At 44.7% G+C, this 20,671-nt stretch overlaps 1 long non-coding RNA gene across 2 annotated transcripts; it reads right to left on the bottom strand.

Moving 5' to 3' along the window:
• Positions 1-5,142: 5,142 nt before the first annotated feature.
• LOC111094999 lies at positions 5,143-18,398 on the bottom strand. 2 transcript variants are annotated; one of them, XR_005379074.1, is made up of 5 exons: positions 17,879-18,398; positions 11,751-11,848; positions 10,969-11,086; positions 9,124-9,245; positions 5,143-6,430 (listed from the first exon to the last, which is right to left on the bottom strand). It is a non-coding gene; the product is annotated as an uncharacterized LOC111094999 (long non-coding RNA). The 2 variants fall into 2 exon arrangements; XR_005379073.1 differs by lacking the exon at positions 17,879-18,398 and adding an exon at positions 12,088-12,375.
• Between the last annotated feature and the right edge of the window lie 2,273 nt (positions 18,399-20,671).

The raw sequence follows: 20,671 nt of genomic DNA, 5'->3' as shown, positions 1-20,671 counted from the left end.
TTACTTCTTCCTTTCCGATTTGGATGCATTTTATTTCTTTGTCTTGCCCATTTGCTCTGGCTGGGACTTACAGTGCTGTGGGTTGAATTGCAGTGGTGAGAATGAGCACTCTTGTCTTGTTCCTGATATTAATGGTGAAAGGCTGAAAGTATTTCCTCTGAGCATGATATTAGCTGTGGGCTTGTTTATATCACCTTTATTATGTTGAGGTATATTACTTCTGAACACAACCTCTTAGCAGTTTTTATCATGAAAGGATACTGTATTTTGTTGAATGCTTATTCTGCATCAGTAGAGATAACTTTTTTTTCATTCTATTTATTGATTTGTGTATGTTGAACCACCATACACCTGTATCCCAGAGTTAAATCTCAATTGCTCATAGTATTATGGTCCTTTTTATATATTTAACTTGGTTTACTAATATTTTGTCAACAATTTTGCATCTAAATTAATCAGAGATACTGGTCTATAGTTTTCTTGTAGTGTCCCTATCTGGCTTTTGCATTAGGGTAATGCTTGCCTTGTAAAATATTTTGTAAGTGTTCCCTCTTCTTCAGTCTTTTTTTAATATCTTGAGGAGAATAAGCATTAATTCTTTAAATGTTTGGTAGAATTCAGCAGTGGAGCCACCTGGTCCTGGGGTTTTCTGTGTTGAGAGGTCTTTGGTTGTTGATTCAATTTCCTTACGCAGTATTAGCTTGTTCAAATTTTCTATTTTGTCCTGATCCGGACTTGATATTTTCTTATGGTCCTTTGTATTTCTGTTGTATCAGTTGTAATGTCTCCTTTTTATTTCTGATTTTAAGTCTTCTTTCTTCTTTTTTTCTTAGTCTAGCTAAAGGTTTGTCAAGTTTACCTTTTCAGAAACTCAGCTCTTAGTGTCATTTTTCTTTCTTTCTTTTTTAAGGATTTTAATTATGTATTCATGAAGAACAGAGAGAGGCAGAGACATAGACAGAAGGAGAAGCAGGCTCCCTGCAGGGAGCCTGATGTGGGGCTCTATCCCAGGACCCTGGGAGCACACCGGGAGCACACCTGGAGCTAAAGGCAGACGCTCAACCACTGAGCCACCCAGGCATTCCTCTTAGTGTTATTGATCTAGTTTATTGTTTTCCTGGTCTCTAGTTCATTTATTTCAGCTCTGATCTTGGAAATTTTGTTTCCTTATGCTAACTCTGGGTTTAATTCTTATTTTTCTAGTTCCTCTAAGTATAAAGTTAGATTGCTTATTTAGAGTCCTTTTATTTTCTTAACATATGCACTTATTGTTATAAACTCCCCTCTCAGAACTGCTTTACAGCATCTGATAGGTTTTGGTATATTGTGTTTCCATTTTCATTTGTTTATAGATTTAAATTTTTTTTATTATTTCTTTGACCCACTGGTTCAAGAATGTGATGTTTAGTTTACACGTTTGTAATTTTTTTCCTTATGGTTTTTATTTTTTTAATAATAAATTAATTTTTTATTGGTGTTCAATTTGCCAACATACAGAATAACACCCAGTGCTCATCCTGTCTAGTGCCCCCTTCAATGCCCGTCACCAATTCACCCCCACCCCTGCCCTCTTCCCCTTCCACCACCCCTAGTTCGTTTCCCAGAGTTAGGAGTCTTTATGTTCTGTCTCCCTTTCTGATATTTCCTACCTGTTTCTTCCCCTTCCCTTCTATTCCCTTTCACTATTATTTATATTCCCCAAATGAATGAGAACATATAATGTTTGTCCTTCTCCTATTGACTCATTTCACTCAGCATAATACCCTCAAGTTCCATCCACGTTGAAGCAAATGGTGGGTATTTGTCATTTCTAATGGCTGAGTAATATTCCATTGTATACATAAACCATACCTTCTTTATCCATTCATCTTTCGATGGACACTGAGGCTCCTTCCACAGTTTGGCTATTGTGGACATTGCTGCTAGAAACATTGGGGTGTAGGTGTCCTGGCGTTTCATTGCATCTGAATCTTTGGGGTAAATCCCCAACAGTGCAATTGCTGGGTCTTCGGGCAGGTCTATTTTTAACTCTTTGAGGAACCTCCACACAGTTTTCCAGAGTGGCTGCACCAGTTCACATTCCCACCAACAGTGTAAGAGGGTTCCCTTTTCTCCTCATCCTCTCCAGCATTTGTGGTTTCCTGCCTTGTTAATTTTCCCCATTCTCACTGGTGTGAGGTGGTATCTCATTGTGGTTTTGATTTGTATTTCCCTGATGGCAAGTGATGCAGAGCATTTTCTCATGTGCATGTTGGCCATGTCCATGTCTTCCTCTGTGAGATTTCTGTTCATGTCTTTTGCCCATTTCATGATTGGATTGTTTGTTTCTTTGGTGTTGAGTTTAGTAAGTTCTTTATAGATCTTGGAAACTAGCCCTTTATCTGATACGTTATTTGCAAATATCTCCTCCCATTCTGTAGGTTGTCTTTTAGTTTTGTTGACTGTATCCTTTGCTGTGCAAAAGCTTCTTATCTTGATGAAGTCCCAATAGTTCATGCTCATGGATTGGCAGAATTAATATTGTGAAAATGTCAATGTTACCCAGGGCAATTTACACGTTTAATGCAATCTCCATCAAAATACCATGGACTTTCTTCAGAGAGTTAGAACAAATTATTTTAAGATTTGTGTGGAATCAGAAAAGACCCCGAATAGCCAGGGGAATTTTAAAAAAGAAAACCATAGCTGGGGGCATCACAATGCCAGATTTCAGGTTGTACTACAAAGCTGTGGTCATGAGGACAGTGTGGTACTGGCACAAAAACAGACACATAGATCAATGGAACAGAATAGAGAATCCAGAAGTGGACCCTCAACTTTATGGTCAACTAATATTCGATAAAGGAGGAAAGACTATCCACTGGAAGAAAGACAGCCTCTTCAATAAATGGTGCTGGGAAAATTGGACATCCACATGCAGAAGAATGAAACTAGACCACTCTCTTGCACCATACACAAAGATAAACTCAAAATGGATGAAAGATCTAAATGTGAGACAAGATTCCATCAAAATCCTAGAGGAGAACACAGGCAACACCCTTTTTGAACTCCGGCACAGTAACTTCTTGCAAGATACATCCACGAAGGCAAAAGAAACAAAAGTAAAAATACACGTTTGTAATTTTTTCAACTTTACCCTCATACTATTTCAGTGACAAAAGAAACTTTGTATGATTTCAGTCTTCTTAAATTTGCTAAGACTTATTTTGCAGCCTGTCATATGATCTATCATGGAGAATGTTCCACGTGCATTTGAGAAAAATGTGCATTCTGCTCCTGTAGATAGAATGCTCTATAAATGTCTGTTAGGTCCATTTGGTCTAATGTATGGTTCAACTCCAATGTCTCCGTTTGATTTTCTGTCTAGATTATCTATCCATTGCTGAAAGTGGTTGATTAAAGTCCCCTAGTAGTATCATATTGTTATCTTTGCCTTCAGGTCTGTTAGTATTTGCTTAATATATTTAGGTGCCTTAATGTTGTGTATAGGTTTAGCGTTATTATATTCTTGAAGAACTGATCACTTTATCATTATATAATGACCTCCTTTGTCTTGTGACCACTTTTGGGTTAAAATCTATTTTGTCTGATAGAACTATCCCTGCTATCTTTTTCTATCCCTCACTTTGAGCCTACATATGTCCTTAAAGCTGAAGTAGGTCTCTTATAGCCAGCATATATGTTGGGTCTTTTATTTTTTATTTTTATTTTTTAAAAGATTTTATTTCTTTATTCATGAAAGACAGAGAGGCAGAGAGGCAGAGACATAAGCAGAGGGAGAAGCAGGCTTCATGCAGGGAGCCTGATGTGGGATTCAATCCCAGAACTCTGGGATCATTCTCCAAGCCAAAGGCAGATGCACAACCGCTGAGCTATCCAGGCATTCCTGTTGGGTCTTTTTAAAAAATCCATTCAGGGGATCCTTGGGTGGCTCAGTGGTTTTAGTGCCTTCCTTCGGCCCAGGGTGTGATCCTGGAGTCCCAGGATCGAGTCCTACATCAGGATCCCTGCATGGAGCCTGCTTCTTCCTCTGATTGTGTCTCTGCCCCTCTCTCTGTGTGTGTCTCTCTTGAATAAATAAATAAATAATATTTTTTAAAAAATCCATTCAGCTACTCTTTGTGTTTTAATTTAATGAATTTAGTCCATTTATATTTAATGTGATTACTGATAACAAAGTGGCAATAGTAAGCCATCACCTAATTGTTTTGTATTTCCATTCTTTCACCCTCTGTTTCTGCCTGTTATTGTAACTCGCTTTTCTGTGGGGCTGGGCTCTGTTTCCCTTTTATCTTTTGTGCCTCTACTTTAGATATTTGCTTTGTGGTTACCATGAGGCTAACATGAGATGTCTCATAGATGAAATAATTTTAAGCTGATAGAAACTTCACTTACAAAATTCTCACTTGTTACCCCTTTTATATTTTTGATAACACTGTTTTTCTTTTAAATTGTATAGTCTTTAATTAATTATAATAGCTATAATTATTTTAATACTCACATTGACCTTTATATTATAGCTAAGTGGTTAATATTCCATTGTAACCTTACTCATACGTTCTCATGTCACGATTAGTATCCTTTCACTTCAGCTGAAAGAAGACTTCTCGGCTTTCTCATAAGGAGGGTCTAGTGTGACAAACTAGCTCAGCTTTTGTCTGGAAAAGTCTACTTCTTCATTTCTGAAGGATAACCTTACCAGAGAGAGTATTTTTGGCTGGCAATTTTTTTTCTTACAACACTTGTCATCCCACTCTCTCTTGGCCTGTAGGATTTCTGCTGAGCAATCTACTGATCATCCAGTGAAGGTTCCTTTGGCAGTTATAATATTTTCTTCTCTGGGTACTTTTAGGATTATCTCTATGTGATTTTTGACAGTTTTATTATAATGAATGTATCTTGGGGAAAACCTTTTGGCATTGAGACACAATGGTCTGTCAGCTTCCTGAACTTGGATGTCCAAGTTTCTCTCCAGGTTTGGGAAGTTTCAGCCATTATTTCTTAGATTAAAAAAAAGCATAGAGCTTAAGATTTTATTTATTTATTTGACACAGAGCACAAGCAAGGGGAATGGCAGAGGGAGAGGAAGAAGCAGGATCCTTGCTAAGCAGAGAGCCTGATGCAGGGCTCTAGGATCCCGACCAGAGCCAAAGACAGCCACTTAACTAACAGCCACCCAGATGCCCTTCATGCTTCTCCTTCTGGAACTGTAATTTTTCTGATATATGTATTTTTGATGGAGTCCCATAGATAGTCTATGCTTTTGTAATGCTCTTTCAAAGTTCCTATCCTGTAGCTCACTTATTCTATCTTCTATTTTATCCACTCTGCTGTGGATGCGTTTTTCATCCCATTCATGGAATTCTTTAATCCCAGAATTTGTTTCTTTTTTTCTCTTTATTGTTTCTGAAAAAAAAATCCTTTGTATGTTTTCTTTGGTCTCCTTATCAGCTAGATCACAAACTTTAGCCTTTATGTTTGGTTATTGGAGGATTATTGTTAGATTATTGTTACCTTTTGGTGATGACATGTTCCTTGATTCTTCATGTTCCTTGTAGTTTTATGTTGCTGCTCTGATATGTGGAGTGGTGAACACCACCTTAGTCTTTGCAAATTGCCTTCAGGTGGGATATACTGTTAGATCTGGATGTTCTCTGTCCCTTTGTGGATACATTTGCGCCATGCTTCTGCCCCTTCTTGGGGAAGAATTCTCGAGCTTGTATGTCTTCTCTGGTCTGTGGAACTCACCTCTCCTGTTTCCCAGAAGGGTTGCCCCAGGGAGCCAGCCACAGCACTGGGGATGTATGGGTTCAATACTCTTAGATGGCTGGGGATCCTCAGGTGGAGGTTCTTCCAGAAGCTCATGAGTGAACTTCCGGTTGTTATCCTATCATCAGGACAGTGTCCCTTCAATACCCTTTGATCTTCTCATCCACCTGTTTCCTGATCTCTTTCCTGGAGTCATGGATAACCTGCCTCAGTAATCTGGGTGCTGCCAGAGGGAATGGATTTCTCCTGCAGCATCCCACATGGCTGAGGAAGCCAGGTACTCCTAGTTCCCCTTCCAGCAGGAGAGTTTGCTGCCTTCTAGTTGAGCCCCCACATAGTGTCACTTTTGAGGAGGGGTGGCATTAGCAAAGTTCTTTTTATCATTTCCAGTGTATCCAGACTCCAAGGACCTCCACTTGGGGCATATTGGACTCCCATAAGGCCTCCCTTGTCTGTGGATGTCTGTCCAAATCAGCACTCTTGAGGTTTCTTTGATAGTAGCAAGATGGTTTAAGCAGGCCCCCTCAGGGCTCTGGCTGGGTGTGCAGTCTCTATGGAGGGCTGTTGCCTACTAATGGATGCATAGTTGGGTGACACTATTCCTGGATCCTTTGGCATTTGGGGCTGTATCTCAGAGGCACTTTTATTCATGGATGGATGCCTGATTAGTTGTTTAAAAAGGAGACAAAAAGCAGAGATGTCTTACACTGCCATGATGCTCAGAATGCCTAATACCCTATTTATGTCTACACTAGCCTTGAATGGTCCCCTAATTCCCCCTGATGTCTGCACTTAACCTGCTGTGTCTACCTAATAGTCCAGGTATTACATCGACATGGTTTATCTCACTGTTCCCCAAGTGTGCCCGCCTTAATCTCAGATGTCTTCTTAACTACTAAGGTGTGTCTGTTCATAGCTGGGATATCTAATTATGTAGAAGTGTCTACACTGAACAAAGATAACTTTATAAAACCCCAGGTTATGTCTATTATGACCCAGAATATGTTCTTAATTTTCTAAGTGTATCTACACTGACCTGCGATGTCTAATTCCCTGTGTGTCTAATCAGATTTGGATGTTTCTCTAGTTCCCCAGGTAGGTCAGTGCTGATCTGGGATGTCTCTCTCAAATCCGTGTGTCTATACTGACCTGGTGCATTGTTCTCTTTCATCATCAGTAACACCCACCCTGACGTCTCCCTTGTCACTCTGGATTGTCTAACAGGACCAGGATGTTTCATGCAGAGTATAATATGACCTGGAATGACACTGCTTCCCCAGGTAGTTCTACTCTGACTGGGGATGTCTCCCCAATACTGCAGGTATGTCTACTCTAACATGTGATGCTGTTTCCCCAGGGGAAGCTACCATGATCTAGGATATAATCTTGATTCCTCAAGTATTTCTACACAGACCTGGGAAGTGCCCCTAGGTCCCCAGTTTTGTCTACCCTGGTCAAGGATGCCTCCCTACTTACCTAGGTTCAGGTTATACACATATGGTGTCTCCCTAATAACTCAGGTACATACACACTTGCCTGGAATGTCTCTATGATACCCTAGAGCATCATTCCAATTCTACAGGCTTGTGTACACTTAATGGGGATGTCTCCATATTTCCCAAGGTGAGTTTTCTGTAACACATGTCTGCCCTGACCTAGAATTCTCTCTAAATCCCAGTGTTACTCCTCTTACCTGGGAGGTGGACCTTGCTCCCCTGGTATATCTACCTTTACAAGTTAGATACAGGTGGGGGGGGTTTGGAGACCCCCAAAACCAAAACTCCTTAGAAGTGACCTTTTCTATTGCAGAATGTCTACAATTACAGTAAGTATCAATGCAATAATGTCAGGCAATTGCCTTATCTTATCAATGTCATTCTTATTCAGAGAATAAAGTCTAATATGTGTTTTCCTTATATAAATAACACAAAAATTGAAACCCAATTATACATTATGAAAAATGAAGAATGGCTTGTAAAAGTAAAAACCAGATCTGATTTAACCAACTAAAAAAATAAATGGGTACATTAGCTTTGGGGTATTTTTCAAAGACTTGATGTTATTCTCCTAATCATATTAATGATATCCCTCTGGGTTGTATTTTTTTAAGGGTCTTCAGTGCTTTTCAGTAGCCATGGACTAATTAAACCACCTCCATTCCATGGTAACTGAACAACAAAACTTCATGCATAAGAATTATCAGACTCTCATTCATGACCCTCAGATGTCCACAGAAGGAGGATCATGTGATAACCAAGAGCAATCAATGCTCAATAGTTGACCACTCTCACTTCTATTGAGACAGTGATCAAAAGGTGGGGAGGGCAGAAAAAATGAAATAGTGACCACCATTTGGATATGTGGTGACTCCTACTTACCTAACCAGATCTTAAAACTGTCCTGATTCTAAAAATGTGAAGTCCAAGTTAAAACAAAACTTTAGCTTGGATTCTGTAACATCATGTTCACATGTAGAAGGCTGATCAGCCATAATCAAGCAAGCTGATGTCATGAAAAGAATGTGAGTTACTAATTATCAATCCCAATGGAAAATGAGTACTTAACACACTCATGCTTTATAAACTGAGCTGTAACAGCAGAATTTTTTAGCCATTTTCAGTTCGAATGTTTCTCTGTTCCCAAAATGCTTGTTTTCCCACCCAATAAAATATTAATCTCAAGTAAAACTCACTGAATTTTCTTTTGATAGCATACACACCCACAGAATTAGACTGCACACCTGTGAAACTAAGGAGATATCTAAGGTCAAGGCAGGTACAGCTAGGAAAGTATGGAGATAGGTCTCAGTAGACACACATGGAAATTAGGAAGACATCCTACATAGTGTAGAAATATCTTGGAAAGTAGAGAGATATACCAATCCAGTGTAGGAAAACTCAAGGAATGAGGGGGGCATCCCGAGTCAGTGTAGACCTGCCTAGGAAATAGGGAGACATCCCTGGTCAGTGTAGACATACCTGGGGACTTAGACCTATGAGGTGAGAGTAGAAGCATATGGGAAAAGAAGGAGACATGCCAGAAAAGAGTAGACACAGTTTGTGAATTAGGGAAACCATCCATCTCAGAATAGTTGTACCTGGGGAGTTTAGAGTGACATCCCTCATCAGAGAAGATATACCTAGGGATTATAATTCAAAGATCATGATAGAAACAATAAGGCTTAAGGAGGCATTCCAGATCAAGTGAGACATTCCTAGTTAGAGGAGAATAACCTGGGGAAATATTCATAGCTCCTAGGTCAGAATAGACACAATCTGGAAATTAGGGAGACCTATAATGTCCAGGATGATGCAACTGGAGAGTAGTGAGACTTTTGAGTGAGTGTAGACATACCTGGGAAATTAGGTATACATCCAAGTTTGGATCAACATACTTGTGGAACAGGGGAGCCATCCCAGGTCAGTTAAGGCACACTTGGAGAATCAGAGAGATATTCCAAGTCAGGGTAGAGACACCTTGGGGAATCAGAGAGATATCCAAGTTCAGAATTGATGCACCTGGGATCTCATGGAAACATTCACACATCTGGTCACACAGCTGGGGATCTAAAGTGACCTACCTGGTCAGGGTAGTTACTATGGGGTGACTAGAGAGACATCCCAGGTTAGCACAAACATGTGTGTAAGCAGTGACATGTCCATCACAGATGCTAGTAGAATTAGACATTGCAGATTAGTGAAGGAAACCATGAAGACTTAGGGAAATAACTTGAATAAAGTAGACATACTTGGACATTTGCAGAGACATCCCACATTGGTGGGGACACATGTTAAGGAATGGAGATAACACAGGCCATGGTAACACACCTGAGGAACTGGGGAGACATTCCAAATTAGGCTAAACACAACTATGTTGTGGAATTGGTGAGACAACTCAGATCAGCAGAGACAAACCTGAATTATAAGGAAGGCGTGTCAGGTCAGATTGGACACGCTAAGGAAATCAATGAGATGTCTCAGGTCATTGGAGATCAGACATACAGAATTAGAGATACCCCCCGGGTCATAGTAGATACAGCTGGGGATTAGTGAACTATTCCATGACAGTGTACACACATGGGAGAATTAGGGCAACAACTGGGTCAGTATAGACCCAAATGAAAATGAGGGATAGATAATGGCTGAGAATTAGGGAGATGATCAAGTTTACTGACACACAGGTGGGAATTAGAGAGACAGCACATGTCTGTTAGATATACTTTAGAAATTAGGAAGAATTCCCAGGTCAGTATAGATACTGTAGGCAATTATGAAGAGAACCTAGGTCACAAAAGTCATACCTGAGGATATAGGGAGACCTACCAGTTTGGTATAGAAACATCTGTAGATGCAGATGGGGAATTAGAAGGAATACTCATGTCAGAGAAGGCGCACTTGGGTATTGGGGTGATACCCCAGGTCAATATAGACACAGATGGAGATGTACAGATGGAGGGAGTCATCCCCAGAGTAGACACTCCTGGGTCATTAGAGAAACATCAGGATATGAACCTGGTAACTAGGGAGATACCAGCCAGGACATAACTGAAAATTATGGAGACATGAGTGGTCAACGTTGAGGCACTGAGGAAGCCAGCAAGACATGCCAGGTCACAGTAGACACACTGGGAATCACACCATTACCCCAATCAGTGCAAACACACTCAGGAATCAGAGATATTCCAGAGTAAATACACCTAGGAGACATCACTGGTTAATGTAGACACACTTGGGAATGAGGGACACATCACTGGCCAAGGTAGACCCACCTATGAACTGGGGAGACATCAAGGTCAGAGTAGAAACATGTGGGGAGATAGGTAGAAATATCAGGTCAATATAGACATACTGGAGGAAATAGACACCCTTGGTCAGTGTAGACATAACTGGGCATACCACAGATCTCTAATTTCAGAGTAGATACACCTAGAAATTAGGGTGACCTCCCGGGTCAATGTATAAAAGCTGGAGATCTAAGGTGACATTGAAATTCAGAGGAGTCACCCCCAGCAAACTAGGAAGATACCTGTTTAGTATCATAAGGAATTAGTAGGTGTCCACAATTAAGGTGATCAAATCTGTGGAGTTAGGGAAGTATTCCAGGTCAGCAAGACACTCCTGTAAAATTGGGGAAACATCCCAAAATTGGGAGACAAATGTGCAGAAGGGAGAAAACCCAAGTCAGATTAAACAAACATACCTGAGGAACTAGTGAGAAATCCACGGTAATGAAGACATATCTGAGTTATTAAGATATTCCAGGTCAGGGTAGACACACCTGGGGAATTAAGGAGACTCTCAGGTCAGGGTAGACACTCCTGGGGAAATAAGGAAACATTCCAGGTCACCAAAGACATATGAGGGGGATTACAGGGTTACCCAGTTTCAGAGTACACCGCCTATGAAATTAAGGAGATGTCCATAGTCAAGCTACACACTCCTGTAAACTAGAGAGATATCCCAATTTAGGGGAGACACACCTGGAGACCTAGGGAGACATCCCTAATTAAGGTAGAAACAAATTCTCATTGATTTCTCTGGTGCATACCAGGGGACGAAGGAAGACTACTCAAGCCAGAGAACCGGAGAAATATTACTGGTAACTGTAGACACACTGCGGAACCAGCATGCACTTCCATGTAAAAGTGCACGTTGGGAATTAGGAAGACATTCTAAGTCAGTGAACACAAACATTTGGTATTAGGCAGACATCTCAGGTCAGGGTAGACACACTTGGGAATTAAACAGTCGTCCCAGGGCAGTTTAGCTTTACCTAAGCTGTGAGAGAACCACCGCAGGAGACTTCCTCAGTCTGCGAAGACTGACCTGGGAATCAGGGTCATGACCCAGGTCACGGAATACACCTGGGAATCAGGAGCTACCCCTGCTCACAGTAGACACACTTGCAATAGCAGAGTGACATCCACATTCAAAGCAGATGCAACTGGGGAAGGAGGAACATAAGGGTCAGGGCAGAAATACCTGCTTAAAATGGTGTCCTCCTAGGTCAGACCGCACCCATGGAAAGCAGGCGGACATCTCCTTCTGAGCAGACATACCACGGCACTTAGAGAAAACCCCTGTTGCGATAGATACACATAGCAAATGCTTGGGCTGAGGTAAATGAGCTGAAGGTAAGTATTTGGAGAAAATATAGCAAGTTCATATCCTTACTATATTAAGAATGTATTCAAGTCAGTGGGGGAGGCCCCTGTGTAAACAGGGTGTACAAAAGATATAAAAAGACATGTAAACAACATAGCTGGCGGAGAACCCGACATCGCTGGTTCTTGGACACACAAATGAAAAGGCAAGATACCTTTGTCATCTGGTTTAAAGAAGAAAACTGTAGTAATCCAACTGACAGGATCCAGGCAATCAGTCTCCTCAGGGACCGCCAGGGCCAGGGAAGTGTCATTGCACACTTCAGGCTGGCATGGTGACACGTGTCAAAGCCTTCAACCAATGAACAGGCTCACAAGGGGACAGGCTCCTGGGACATGCCCGCAGGGGTGGCACTGACAGCAGGCCCAAGGGAAGTGGGGTGACGACACACCCAGGCATCCATAAGACAGGTGACTTTTCTCCTGGAGGGATCCGCACAGTGAAAGCTGTCATAGAACATGCTGTAATAGTACGCATGGCTGAATTACTATATAAAGTACTTTCATAAAAATAAAAAAAAAAAAAAAAAAAAAAAAAAAAGAACATGCTGTGGACACATATTCACGGGGGCGGGGCTGGGGCATAACGTGAACTGAAAATAAGAACTCTGAGGATTGTGGCCCCAATCTGTTTCAAAATATATGAGTGACATCAAACGTGAAAAATTCGACACCCTGAGAAAGAGCCTAGCTCCCAAAGCCACAGTCCTGTTGCACATCCACGTTAGTGGAACCAGGAGCCGTGCCTGGAGCCTCTTCTGTCCTCTGGAGGCCCACCTTTCTTCTCCTAGACCAACTGGTGGCCCGTGGACCTCAGCGCCATCCCCAGGGTCCCCCTCTCCCAGGAATTCCTGGGCCTGACACCCCCACCCTCACCATCTGCACCCTGCCTGCCTCCACTGACCTCAGCCTGCAGGAAAGACCAGCCAAGAGGGTCATGCCGTGGCCATGATGTGTGAGAGGTGGTGCCCTGTGACCTCATGCTCTGGTGCCCAACGCCTGCAGGGCGTGGAGGGGACAACGTGCTGCAGGGTCTCCGAGAAAGGGCCCAGGGGACATCACGGCTCCTGCCCCCCCTCCCCACGCAGCTCCCAGCAGGAAGGACCCCAGCCTCTCCCCACCCACCCCTCACTCCTAGGAGCTCCCACTGGTGGAACCTGAACACCAGGCAGGAGGTGTGTGTGTGTGGGGGGGTGCCCAGGTCATGGCGTGGGGTGAACGCGGTGCAGCCTGGATCTGGAGGGCAGAGAGGCCGTCCTGCACAAGAGCCACCCCTAGACGTCCCCAGGCCTCACCTTGTGCCCAAGATCGCGAATCTGAGAAACCACCAAGGAGCCGACACCAATGCAAACACACGAGGGTTTATTTACAAGCTCGAGCTTGGGTCCAAGTGTACCCGACACAGCGGAGCAGGGACTTGGACCCTGAGACTAAGAGGCTTAGCAACTTTATAGGGGGCAGTGGCCCATGGGATACGCAGAAAGTTGCAGTCATGCTGGTCCACTTGCAGGTGGCCGATTGAATTACGTTTTACCTTAAAGTATCCATTTGAACTGGCCTATCACTGAGCCGGATTTCCGGGTGGGGTGCGCCCTGGTCTTTGACTAGGGCGGGGCAGTGCCCTAAGTAATAAGCAGGTCAGCACAAGGCGGGTGCAGCCCAAAATAGAGTCAGTCCTGCTCTGCTTGTCCAGGGGTAGGGGAATTTGTTAAATTTCCTGGGTCCCACAACCTGAGTGCAGACAACCTGATGCTCCTCAACAGTTGGAGTCTTGGTGACTCTGGACTGTGTCCGCCTGGCAACGATCGGCCGCCCCTCCAAGGGGGCGCACGCAAGCTCCTGTCCTCACAGCCCCTCCTGGATGCCTCTCTCGTGTCCCCTGACGCCCCCATCTGAGTCCGTGACTCCGGTCCAGGCTCCCCGCTCTGGCACCACGTTGAAGAGCCACAGGGCGCAGAGGTGGAGAATCAGAATCCCTGTCCTCACACTATCCTGGTTCCACTGAGACCAGCAATAAAGAGGGAAACAACAATCAATCTGCTCGCAGAAAACTAATAAGAAATGGGGTTTAGTGCCGTTGGCAAAAGGAGCCCAGAAATGCAATAGATTTTTTTTCCCTTAACATTATATCCACAGGCTTTTGTGAAGGAAGTATTTGTTCATATCCCAAAATGAGCAATTACAAGAGATTGCTGTTTGAGTGAAAAGCCTCTAGTCTAGAGAGGAATTTAATTTTGGAAAGTGCAGATCTCAAGATCTGGGGCTTGGCTGCTGTCCAGGGGTGGGAGGCCAGCCCCCCAGGGACAGACGGAGTCAGGGAAGGGACCCCGCTGCAGAGCTGACCCTGTGAGCGGGCATGGAGTCAGAGGGCACCACAGGTCACCCCCACCCCCAGGCCCAGGCGCACGTGGCCCTGGTATCCCCCAGGGCGGGCAGATGCTGGGGAGTCCGTAGCGGGGTCACGGCCAGCTCGCAGCCGCTTTGCACACAGAGTACACGTGCCTCGTAAACCCCTTGCTCTAAGGTCCTTGGGGGCAAAGCCCTGGACTGGAACCACGGGGTCACACGGTATTTCCTGCCAGAGTCTTCCCGTGGCTTCCTGCTGTGTCTGTGGTGGATGCACAGCTTCCACGGCCTCGCGTGCTCTGGGTTCTGACAACAGCACTCCTCACAGCCGTGGTGTCTGGTGACTGTCCTGTGGTTCCCCTGACGAGGAGGGACGTCGAGTGTCACGTGCCACTTAGCCAATCGAGTGTCTTCTCTGAAGACATGGCTATTCCGAGTCTTTGCCCATTTTTTAACTGGATCATTTTGTTGTTGCCAAGCTGTAGGAGTTTGTATATATTCTGGGTGTTGATCCCTTACCGGGTATATGAAGATATTTTCTCCCGTCCCGTGGGTTGTCTTTTCATGCCCTTGATGAGTCCTCTGATGCCCCAAAGTTTTCATTTTGTGGAAGTCTAAATCATCTGTGATTTCTAGTTGCCTGTGCTTTGAGTGTTATAGCCAATAAATCACTGACAAATGCAACATCATGAATCTTTGCTCCTGTGTGTCCTTCTAAGAGTTGCAGAGGCTCAGCTCCTACATTTAGATATTTGATCCAGTTTTCATTGATTTGGGTCATGAAAGGGGTCCAGCGTCCTTCTTTTCTGGACATGTGGATATCCAGTTTCCCCAACACTCTTCATTAAAACACACACACACACACACACACACACACACGCATGCACACGCACACAAACCACAACCTGTCTTTTCCCCCATTGAATGGTCTTAGCAACTTCACTCGAAATCATTTGACCAGGTAGATGAGGGCTTAATTCTGGGTTTTCTCTTCCCTTCCATTGGCCTATCCTTCTGTTTTGTGCCAGAACGACATTATTTCTGTTGCTGCATTTTTGCAATATATTTTGAAATCAAATCTGTGAGCCCTCCAACTTTGTTTTTCCTTGTCAAAATTATTTTGGCTATTACGGTCACTTGAAATTCCATCTGAAATCTAGAATGTATTTTTCTATCTCTACAAAAAACGTTTTTTAGGACTGTGGTAGTGATGGCATGCAACCTGCAGACCACTCTGGGGAGTGGTGCTGTCTTGGCAATGTCAAGTCAGCCAGCCGGTGAACACAGGACATCTGTCCATGTATTAACACCTTCTTCATTCTCTTTCTGCAACACCGTGTAGTTATCATGCACAAGTCTTCTGTCTCCTTGGTCAAATTTATTTCTAAATATCTTATTCTTTTTGGTGTCATTTGAAAAGGAAGTGTTTTCTTAACTTCCTTTTGGAAGGCTTGTCATCAGTGTATTGAACCACAAGTGATTTTTGCAGGTTGATTTGTGTCCTGCCACCTTCCTGAATCTGTCAGCGCTAACGGCTGTTTCCTTTGTTGGAGTTTTTAGAGTTCTGTACATGCAAGACCATGTTGTTGTGAACACAGGGGACCTTGGTTCTTTCTCCCCGGGTTCTCTGCCTATTATTTCTTTTTCTTGTCTAATTGCTCTGGCCAGGGATCACAATAGTACGTGGAAAAGAAGGAGCTGCAGCAGGTCTCGTGCTCCTGATCCTGGAGGAAAGTTCTCACTCTCTCACCTGCAAGGGTGTTAGCTGTGGGTTCAATATGCCCTTGAGCATGTTGAGGAGGTCTCCCCGCATTCTAAGCATAAGTGTTTTCATCGTGAAAGAAGGCTGCATTTGGTGAAATGCTTCTTCTGGCCCAGTTGAGACGATCCCCTTACTGCCATCTGTGTGCTGTATGACACGGACTTTTGTGTGCGGGGCCGTCCCTGCATTCCCTCTCCTGTCAGGGACCCACCTCCAGTGGCCTCTGACGAAGGTGACACAGGGTTTAGGGTTTTGTCCCCAGGCTCACCAGTGCCTCTCAGTTTACCCTCTTGGATATGCCACCGACTCCCTCTGGATGGGGTGACGGGTCCTGAGGAGCAGCCTGTCACACACTCCTCTGAGGAGAAAGGTGAAAGCAGCATGTTCAAGTTTTGTAATTTCCAAAGAAGGAATAGTCATTTTGAATGCAGTGGGGCTGAGACGGGAACCCACCCCCACCTAACACCACGTCTCCCGTCTCTGTCCCTTTACGGGAGCTGTCACCCCTGTGCAGCTACTTCTCTGGGTCTCCAGAACTCCTGAGTTATAGCGTGAGGACAGGGCATCTCACCGTATCCACCAAGGTCGGTTTGCCCTGCAGCCATGCCCTGTCCCTGTTGCTCCAGCTGAGCATCAGAAGAGGGGGCAGCTGGCATGTTGCAGGACAGACGTGGATCTCTATGTGCTGCAAACACGCTCAGCACAGCACCCTCACCGAGTGATGTGCGGGGCCAGAGACAGGACAGGGACAAGCACGTTCCTCCCTGCATCTCACACATTGCTCCCAAGCACCCCAGCTTCCCTCTGATGGACCCCACTCTGTCACAATCACCAGTACTGGCACAGCCACCACCTCCCCCCAGGTGACCTCCACCACCCACACGGGCTGGGGGAGGCCAGGACTGCCCAGCACAGGCCCCACAGCGGCCCCCTATCCTCAGACAGTCACTGCACACTGCTCCATCCCTGGTGCCTGTTTCTGCTTTTCGAGGCTACAGAGTGCACATTGACGTTCAGAGGCATCTCGCAGGCTCCCTCTGCTCAACAGGCAGCGTCTGGTTTGGATTTTTCTTTCCAGTCTCTGATCACACACTGTCTGAGTTCACCACTGTCCGCTGGAATTCAGAGCTTTTCTTGCTGGCTGAAGGAGAACTGGGACAGTCCCTGAACTCCCCTGGAGGCAGGCCATTGAGAAGCTTTTTCCTCCTATTCACTGCAAAGATGCAAAGCCACAGTGGAAGGCACCTCTGCTCCCCCAGAGACCAAGTGCAGAGGGGCCTGAAGCCAACCTTCTGTTCCCCTGCCTTAAAACAACACTCCCTCCACCAGGCACAACCCTCCCCGAAGGAGCGAGCGTTGGGACATTTGTGCAAGTGCCCACAGCTGGGGCAAAGGCACATCGACCATGGAAGTTGCGGCATTAGCGCAAACGCTGCTATTTCCATAGGAACAGCACAAAATCCACCCAGGAAAGGACGCTGAGTATCTAGCATTTGCTCAGTTTTAATGCGAGTGGACTCTCGGCTGTTTACTCCCCGGGCTGAGAAATGCCCACATGGTAACAGTGACCGCCTCCAATGTCCTTCGGTTTCTAACAGATTTTTCTGGTGGACCGACTGCTCGGGAATAAAGGGGGACGGGAAGCAATGTAAACAAAGCCAAAATCCCCAGGAAGGGGGGCAAAGGGAACAGAGTTCTGCTCTATTTGTCCTTGGAGCTGACCGGCCCCAGGCACAATTCTGGGCCTCCTTCTGCTCTGGAACCATCCCGTTCCTACAGTCCCTTTCCCACTTCTAACCTCAGACGTTTAGCAGCTGTTTCTGTGGACATGGTCGCACCTGCTGGGTTTTGGAGGAACGGTGGTCCTAAGCGAGAGGGCGGCGGGTCCTCTGTTCTGCGGGCAGCCTTGCCTCCTGATGTGCCCTTGTGCAAATCTCCTGGGCTGTGCACCTCTGATTTGTAAATTAAACTTCAACAGAAGGGGAGAAAAAAGGTCATTCCCTGAGACAATCTAGGACAGTCTTTTAGGAGAGGGACTGTGACAGGTCCTACTGTTCTGATCAGCTTCTCCTCCCTGGGACCGGATTCTATAGCCCAACCCTGCCCAGCTCTGGCTGCTCTAGTGACCTTGCTTTGGCCAACTGAGTGTGGGAGGGAGTCACGTGCACTACTTCAGACCAGAAGCTTTGAGAGGCCCTCTCCCCTCCACTTCTCTTCCCTTCTCCTTCTCCCCTCTTGCCAGTCCTTTGGTTGGCGGCATCTTACCTGTGCCACTAGATGGCATCTCGTGGGCAAGAGGCAGAGGGGAAAGGCAATAGCAATGGGGTGTGCTAAAATCCATTGGTGGATTCCTAGTGGGACAGAGGGGGAGGGGAGAGGAGAAAGGGGGAGGGGGGAGGGGGAAGAACAGAGGAGGAGGGAGGAGAGGAAGGAGGGAGGGGGAAGGGGGAGAAAGGTGAGGGAGGAAGAGGAGGGGGAAGAGAGAAAAAGAAAAAGAATAAGAGAGAGAAAGAGAAAGGGGAGGAGGAGGAGGGAAGAAACAAGGGGGAGGAGGAGAGAGAAGGAAGAGGAGGAGGACGACTGCCTACTTAACTTCAAGACTTACTAGGACGCTCCAGTACCCACACAGTGTGGCATTGGTGAAAGAATAGCCACACACATTGACAGAACAGAAGAGAACCCAACAATAGACCCACAGAAATACAGAGTCAACCGATCTCTGATGCAGGGAAAAAAGCAAACAATGGAGCAAAGACAACTTTTTCAACAAATGGTGCTGGAACACCTGGACATTCTCACAGGAAAACAAACTGAATCTAGACACAGAATTAACTCAAGATGGATCAACACCTGAAGTGCAAAACTTTCTAGAAGATAATGCAGGAGAAAACCCAGGTGACCTTGGGCGGGGTGACACTATTTCAGCCATGACACCAAAGACAGGATCCCTGAAGGAAATAATTGATAAGCTGGACCTGATTAACTTCTTAAGCTTTTGTTGTGTTTAGGACATTGTCAAGTGATTGAGAAGACAAGCCACCTTTTAAAAAGATGTTTGTTTGTTGCTTGTTTGTTGGTGAGAAAGAGCACAAGTGCACCTGTGAGAGTTGGGGGAGGGGCAGGTGGGAGGGAGAGAGAATCCCAAACAGACCTCCCAGGAGCATGGAGCCTAACTCGGGGCTTGATCTCACAACCCTGAGACTACGACCCTGAGATCATGACCTGAGCCAAAATCAAGAATCGGACTCTTGACTGAGTGAGCCACCCAGTGCCCCAACAAGCCACTTCTGATATAAGATTTTGTTATGCAAAATATGCAAAGAATTCTTGAAACTCAACAATAATAAACAACCCTATTAAAAAACCGGCCACTGACCTCAAGAGTCCCCTCACCAAGGGAGATAGACTAATAGCAAATAAACATTAAGAAGTGCTCCATGTTATATGTCCCAGAAATGCAAATTAAAACGACTAGGCATCACTGCACACCTACAGAATAGCCCAAGTCCAGAAAGTCCAGGACACTAACAACACCAATTTCTGGAGAGGACTTGGAGCAACCAGACCTCTCATTCAAGGCCGGTAAGAATGCAGAATGGTGCAGCCACTCTGGAAAAGAGCTTGGTGGTTTCATTTATTTTTTTTAAGATTTATTTATTTCTAGATAAAGAGAGAGTGTCCACACAAGTAGGAGGAGGGGCAAAGGGAATTCGAAGCAGATGCAGAGCCCCACACGGGGCTTGATTTTACAATCCTGAGATCACGACCTGACCTGAACTGAAAATCAAGAGTTGGGCGTTTAAACTACTGAGCCACCTAGGTGCCCCAGTTTGCTGGTTTCTTAAAAAATTAAATATAGTCTTACCATAAGATCCAGCAAGCTCCCTGGTACTTACGCTATGGATTTGAAAACTTATGTCTACACAAAACCTGCACACAGATGCTTAGAGGAGCTTTATTCATAATTGCCAAAACTTAGAAGCAACAAAGACATTCTTCGGCGAGTGATTGGACAAATTGAGGCACATACAGAAAATGGAATATTATTCAGTGATAAAAAGAATTGAGCTTGAGCGTATGTCATCATGGTGGTCTAAGACACCCCTTAGAGGTTTTGTCCCCCTCCAATAATGAAAATTAACAAAGATCAACAAAACTGACAAATATTTAGCTACACTAACAAAAAAGAGAAGACTCAAAATCAGAAATGAAGGAGGAGACATTACACTAGACACCTCAGCAACAGAAAGGATCATCAGAGACTATCACAAATAATGAAGGCCACCAAGTTGGATAATGCAGAAGAATGGATAAATTCCCAGAAACACACAACCTACCAAGGTTGACTCAAAAAGAATTTAAAACTACGAACAGATCAATAATAAGTAAAGAGATGCAATCACTGATCAAAAGCCTCTCAACACAGAGAAGCCCAGGACCAGATGACTTCACTGGTGAATTCTACCAAACATTTAAGGAGGAATTAACACCAATCTTTCTCAAATTCTTACCAAAAATTCAAGAGGAGGAAACACTCCCAAACCCATCTTACAAGGCTGGCATTCCCCTCACCAAATGCAGGCAAGGACAGGACAAGGAAACTATAGACCAAGATTCCTGATAAACACGGA

This window comes from Canis lupus, chromosome 26 (genome assembly GCF_011100685.1).
Source record: "Canis lupus familiaris isolate Mischka breed German Shepherd chromosome 26, alternate assembly UU_Cfam_GSD_1.0, whole genome shotgun sequence".
Lineage (NCBI taxonomy): Eukaryota > Metazoa > Chordata > Mammalia > Carnivora > Canidae > Canis > Canis lupus.
The sequence above is the reverse complement of the archived record's forward strand: the minus strand, read 5'-3'. Positions and strand labels throughout refer to the sequence as shown.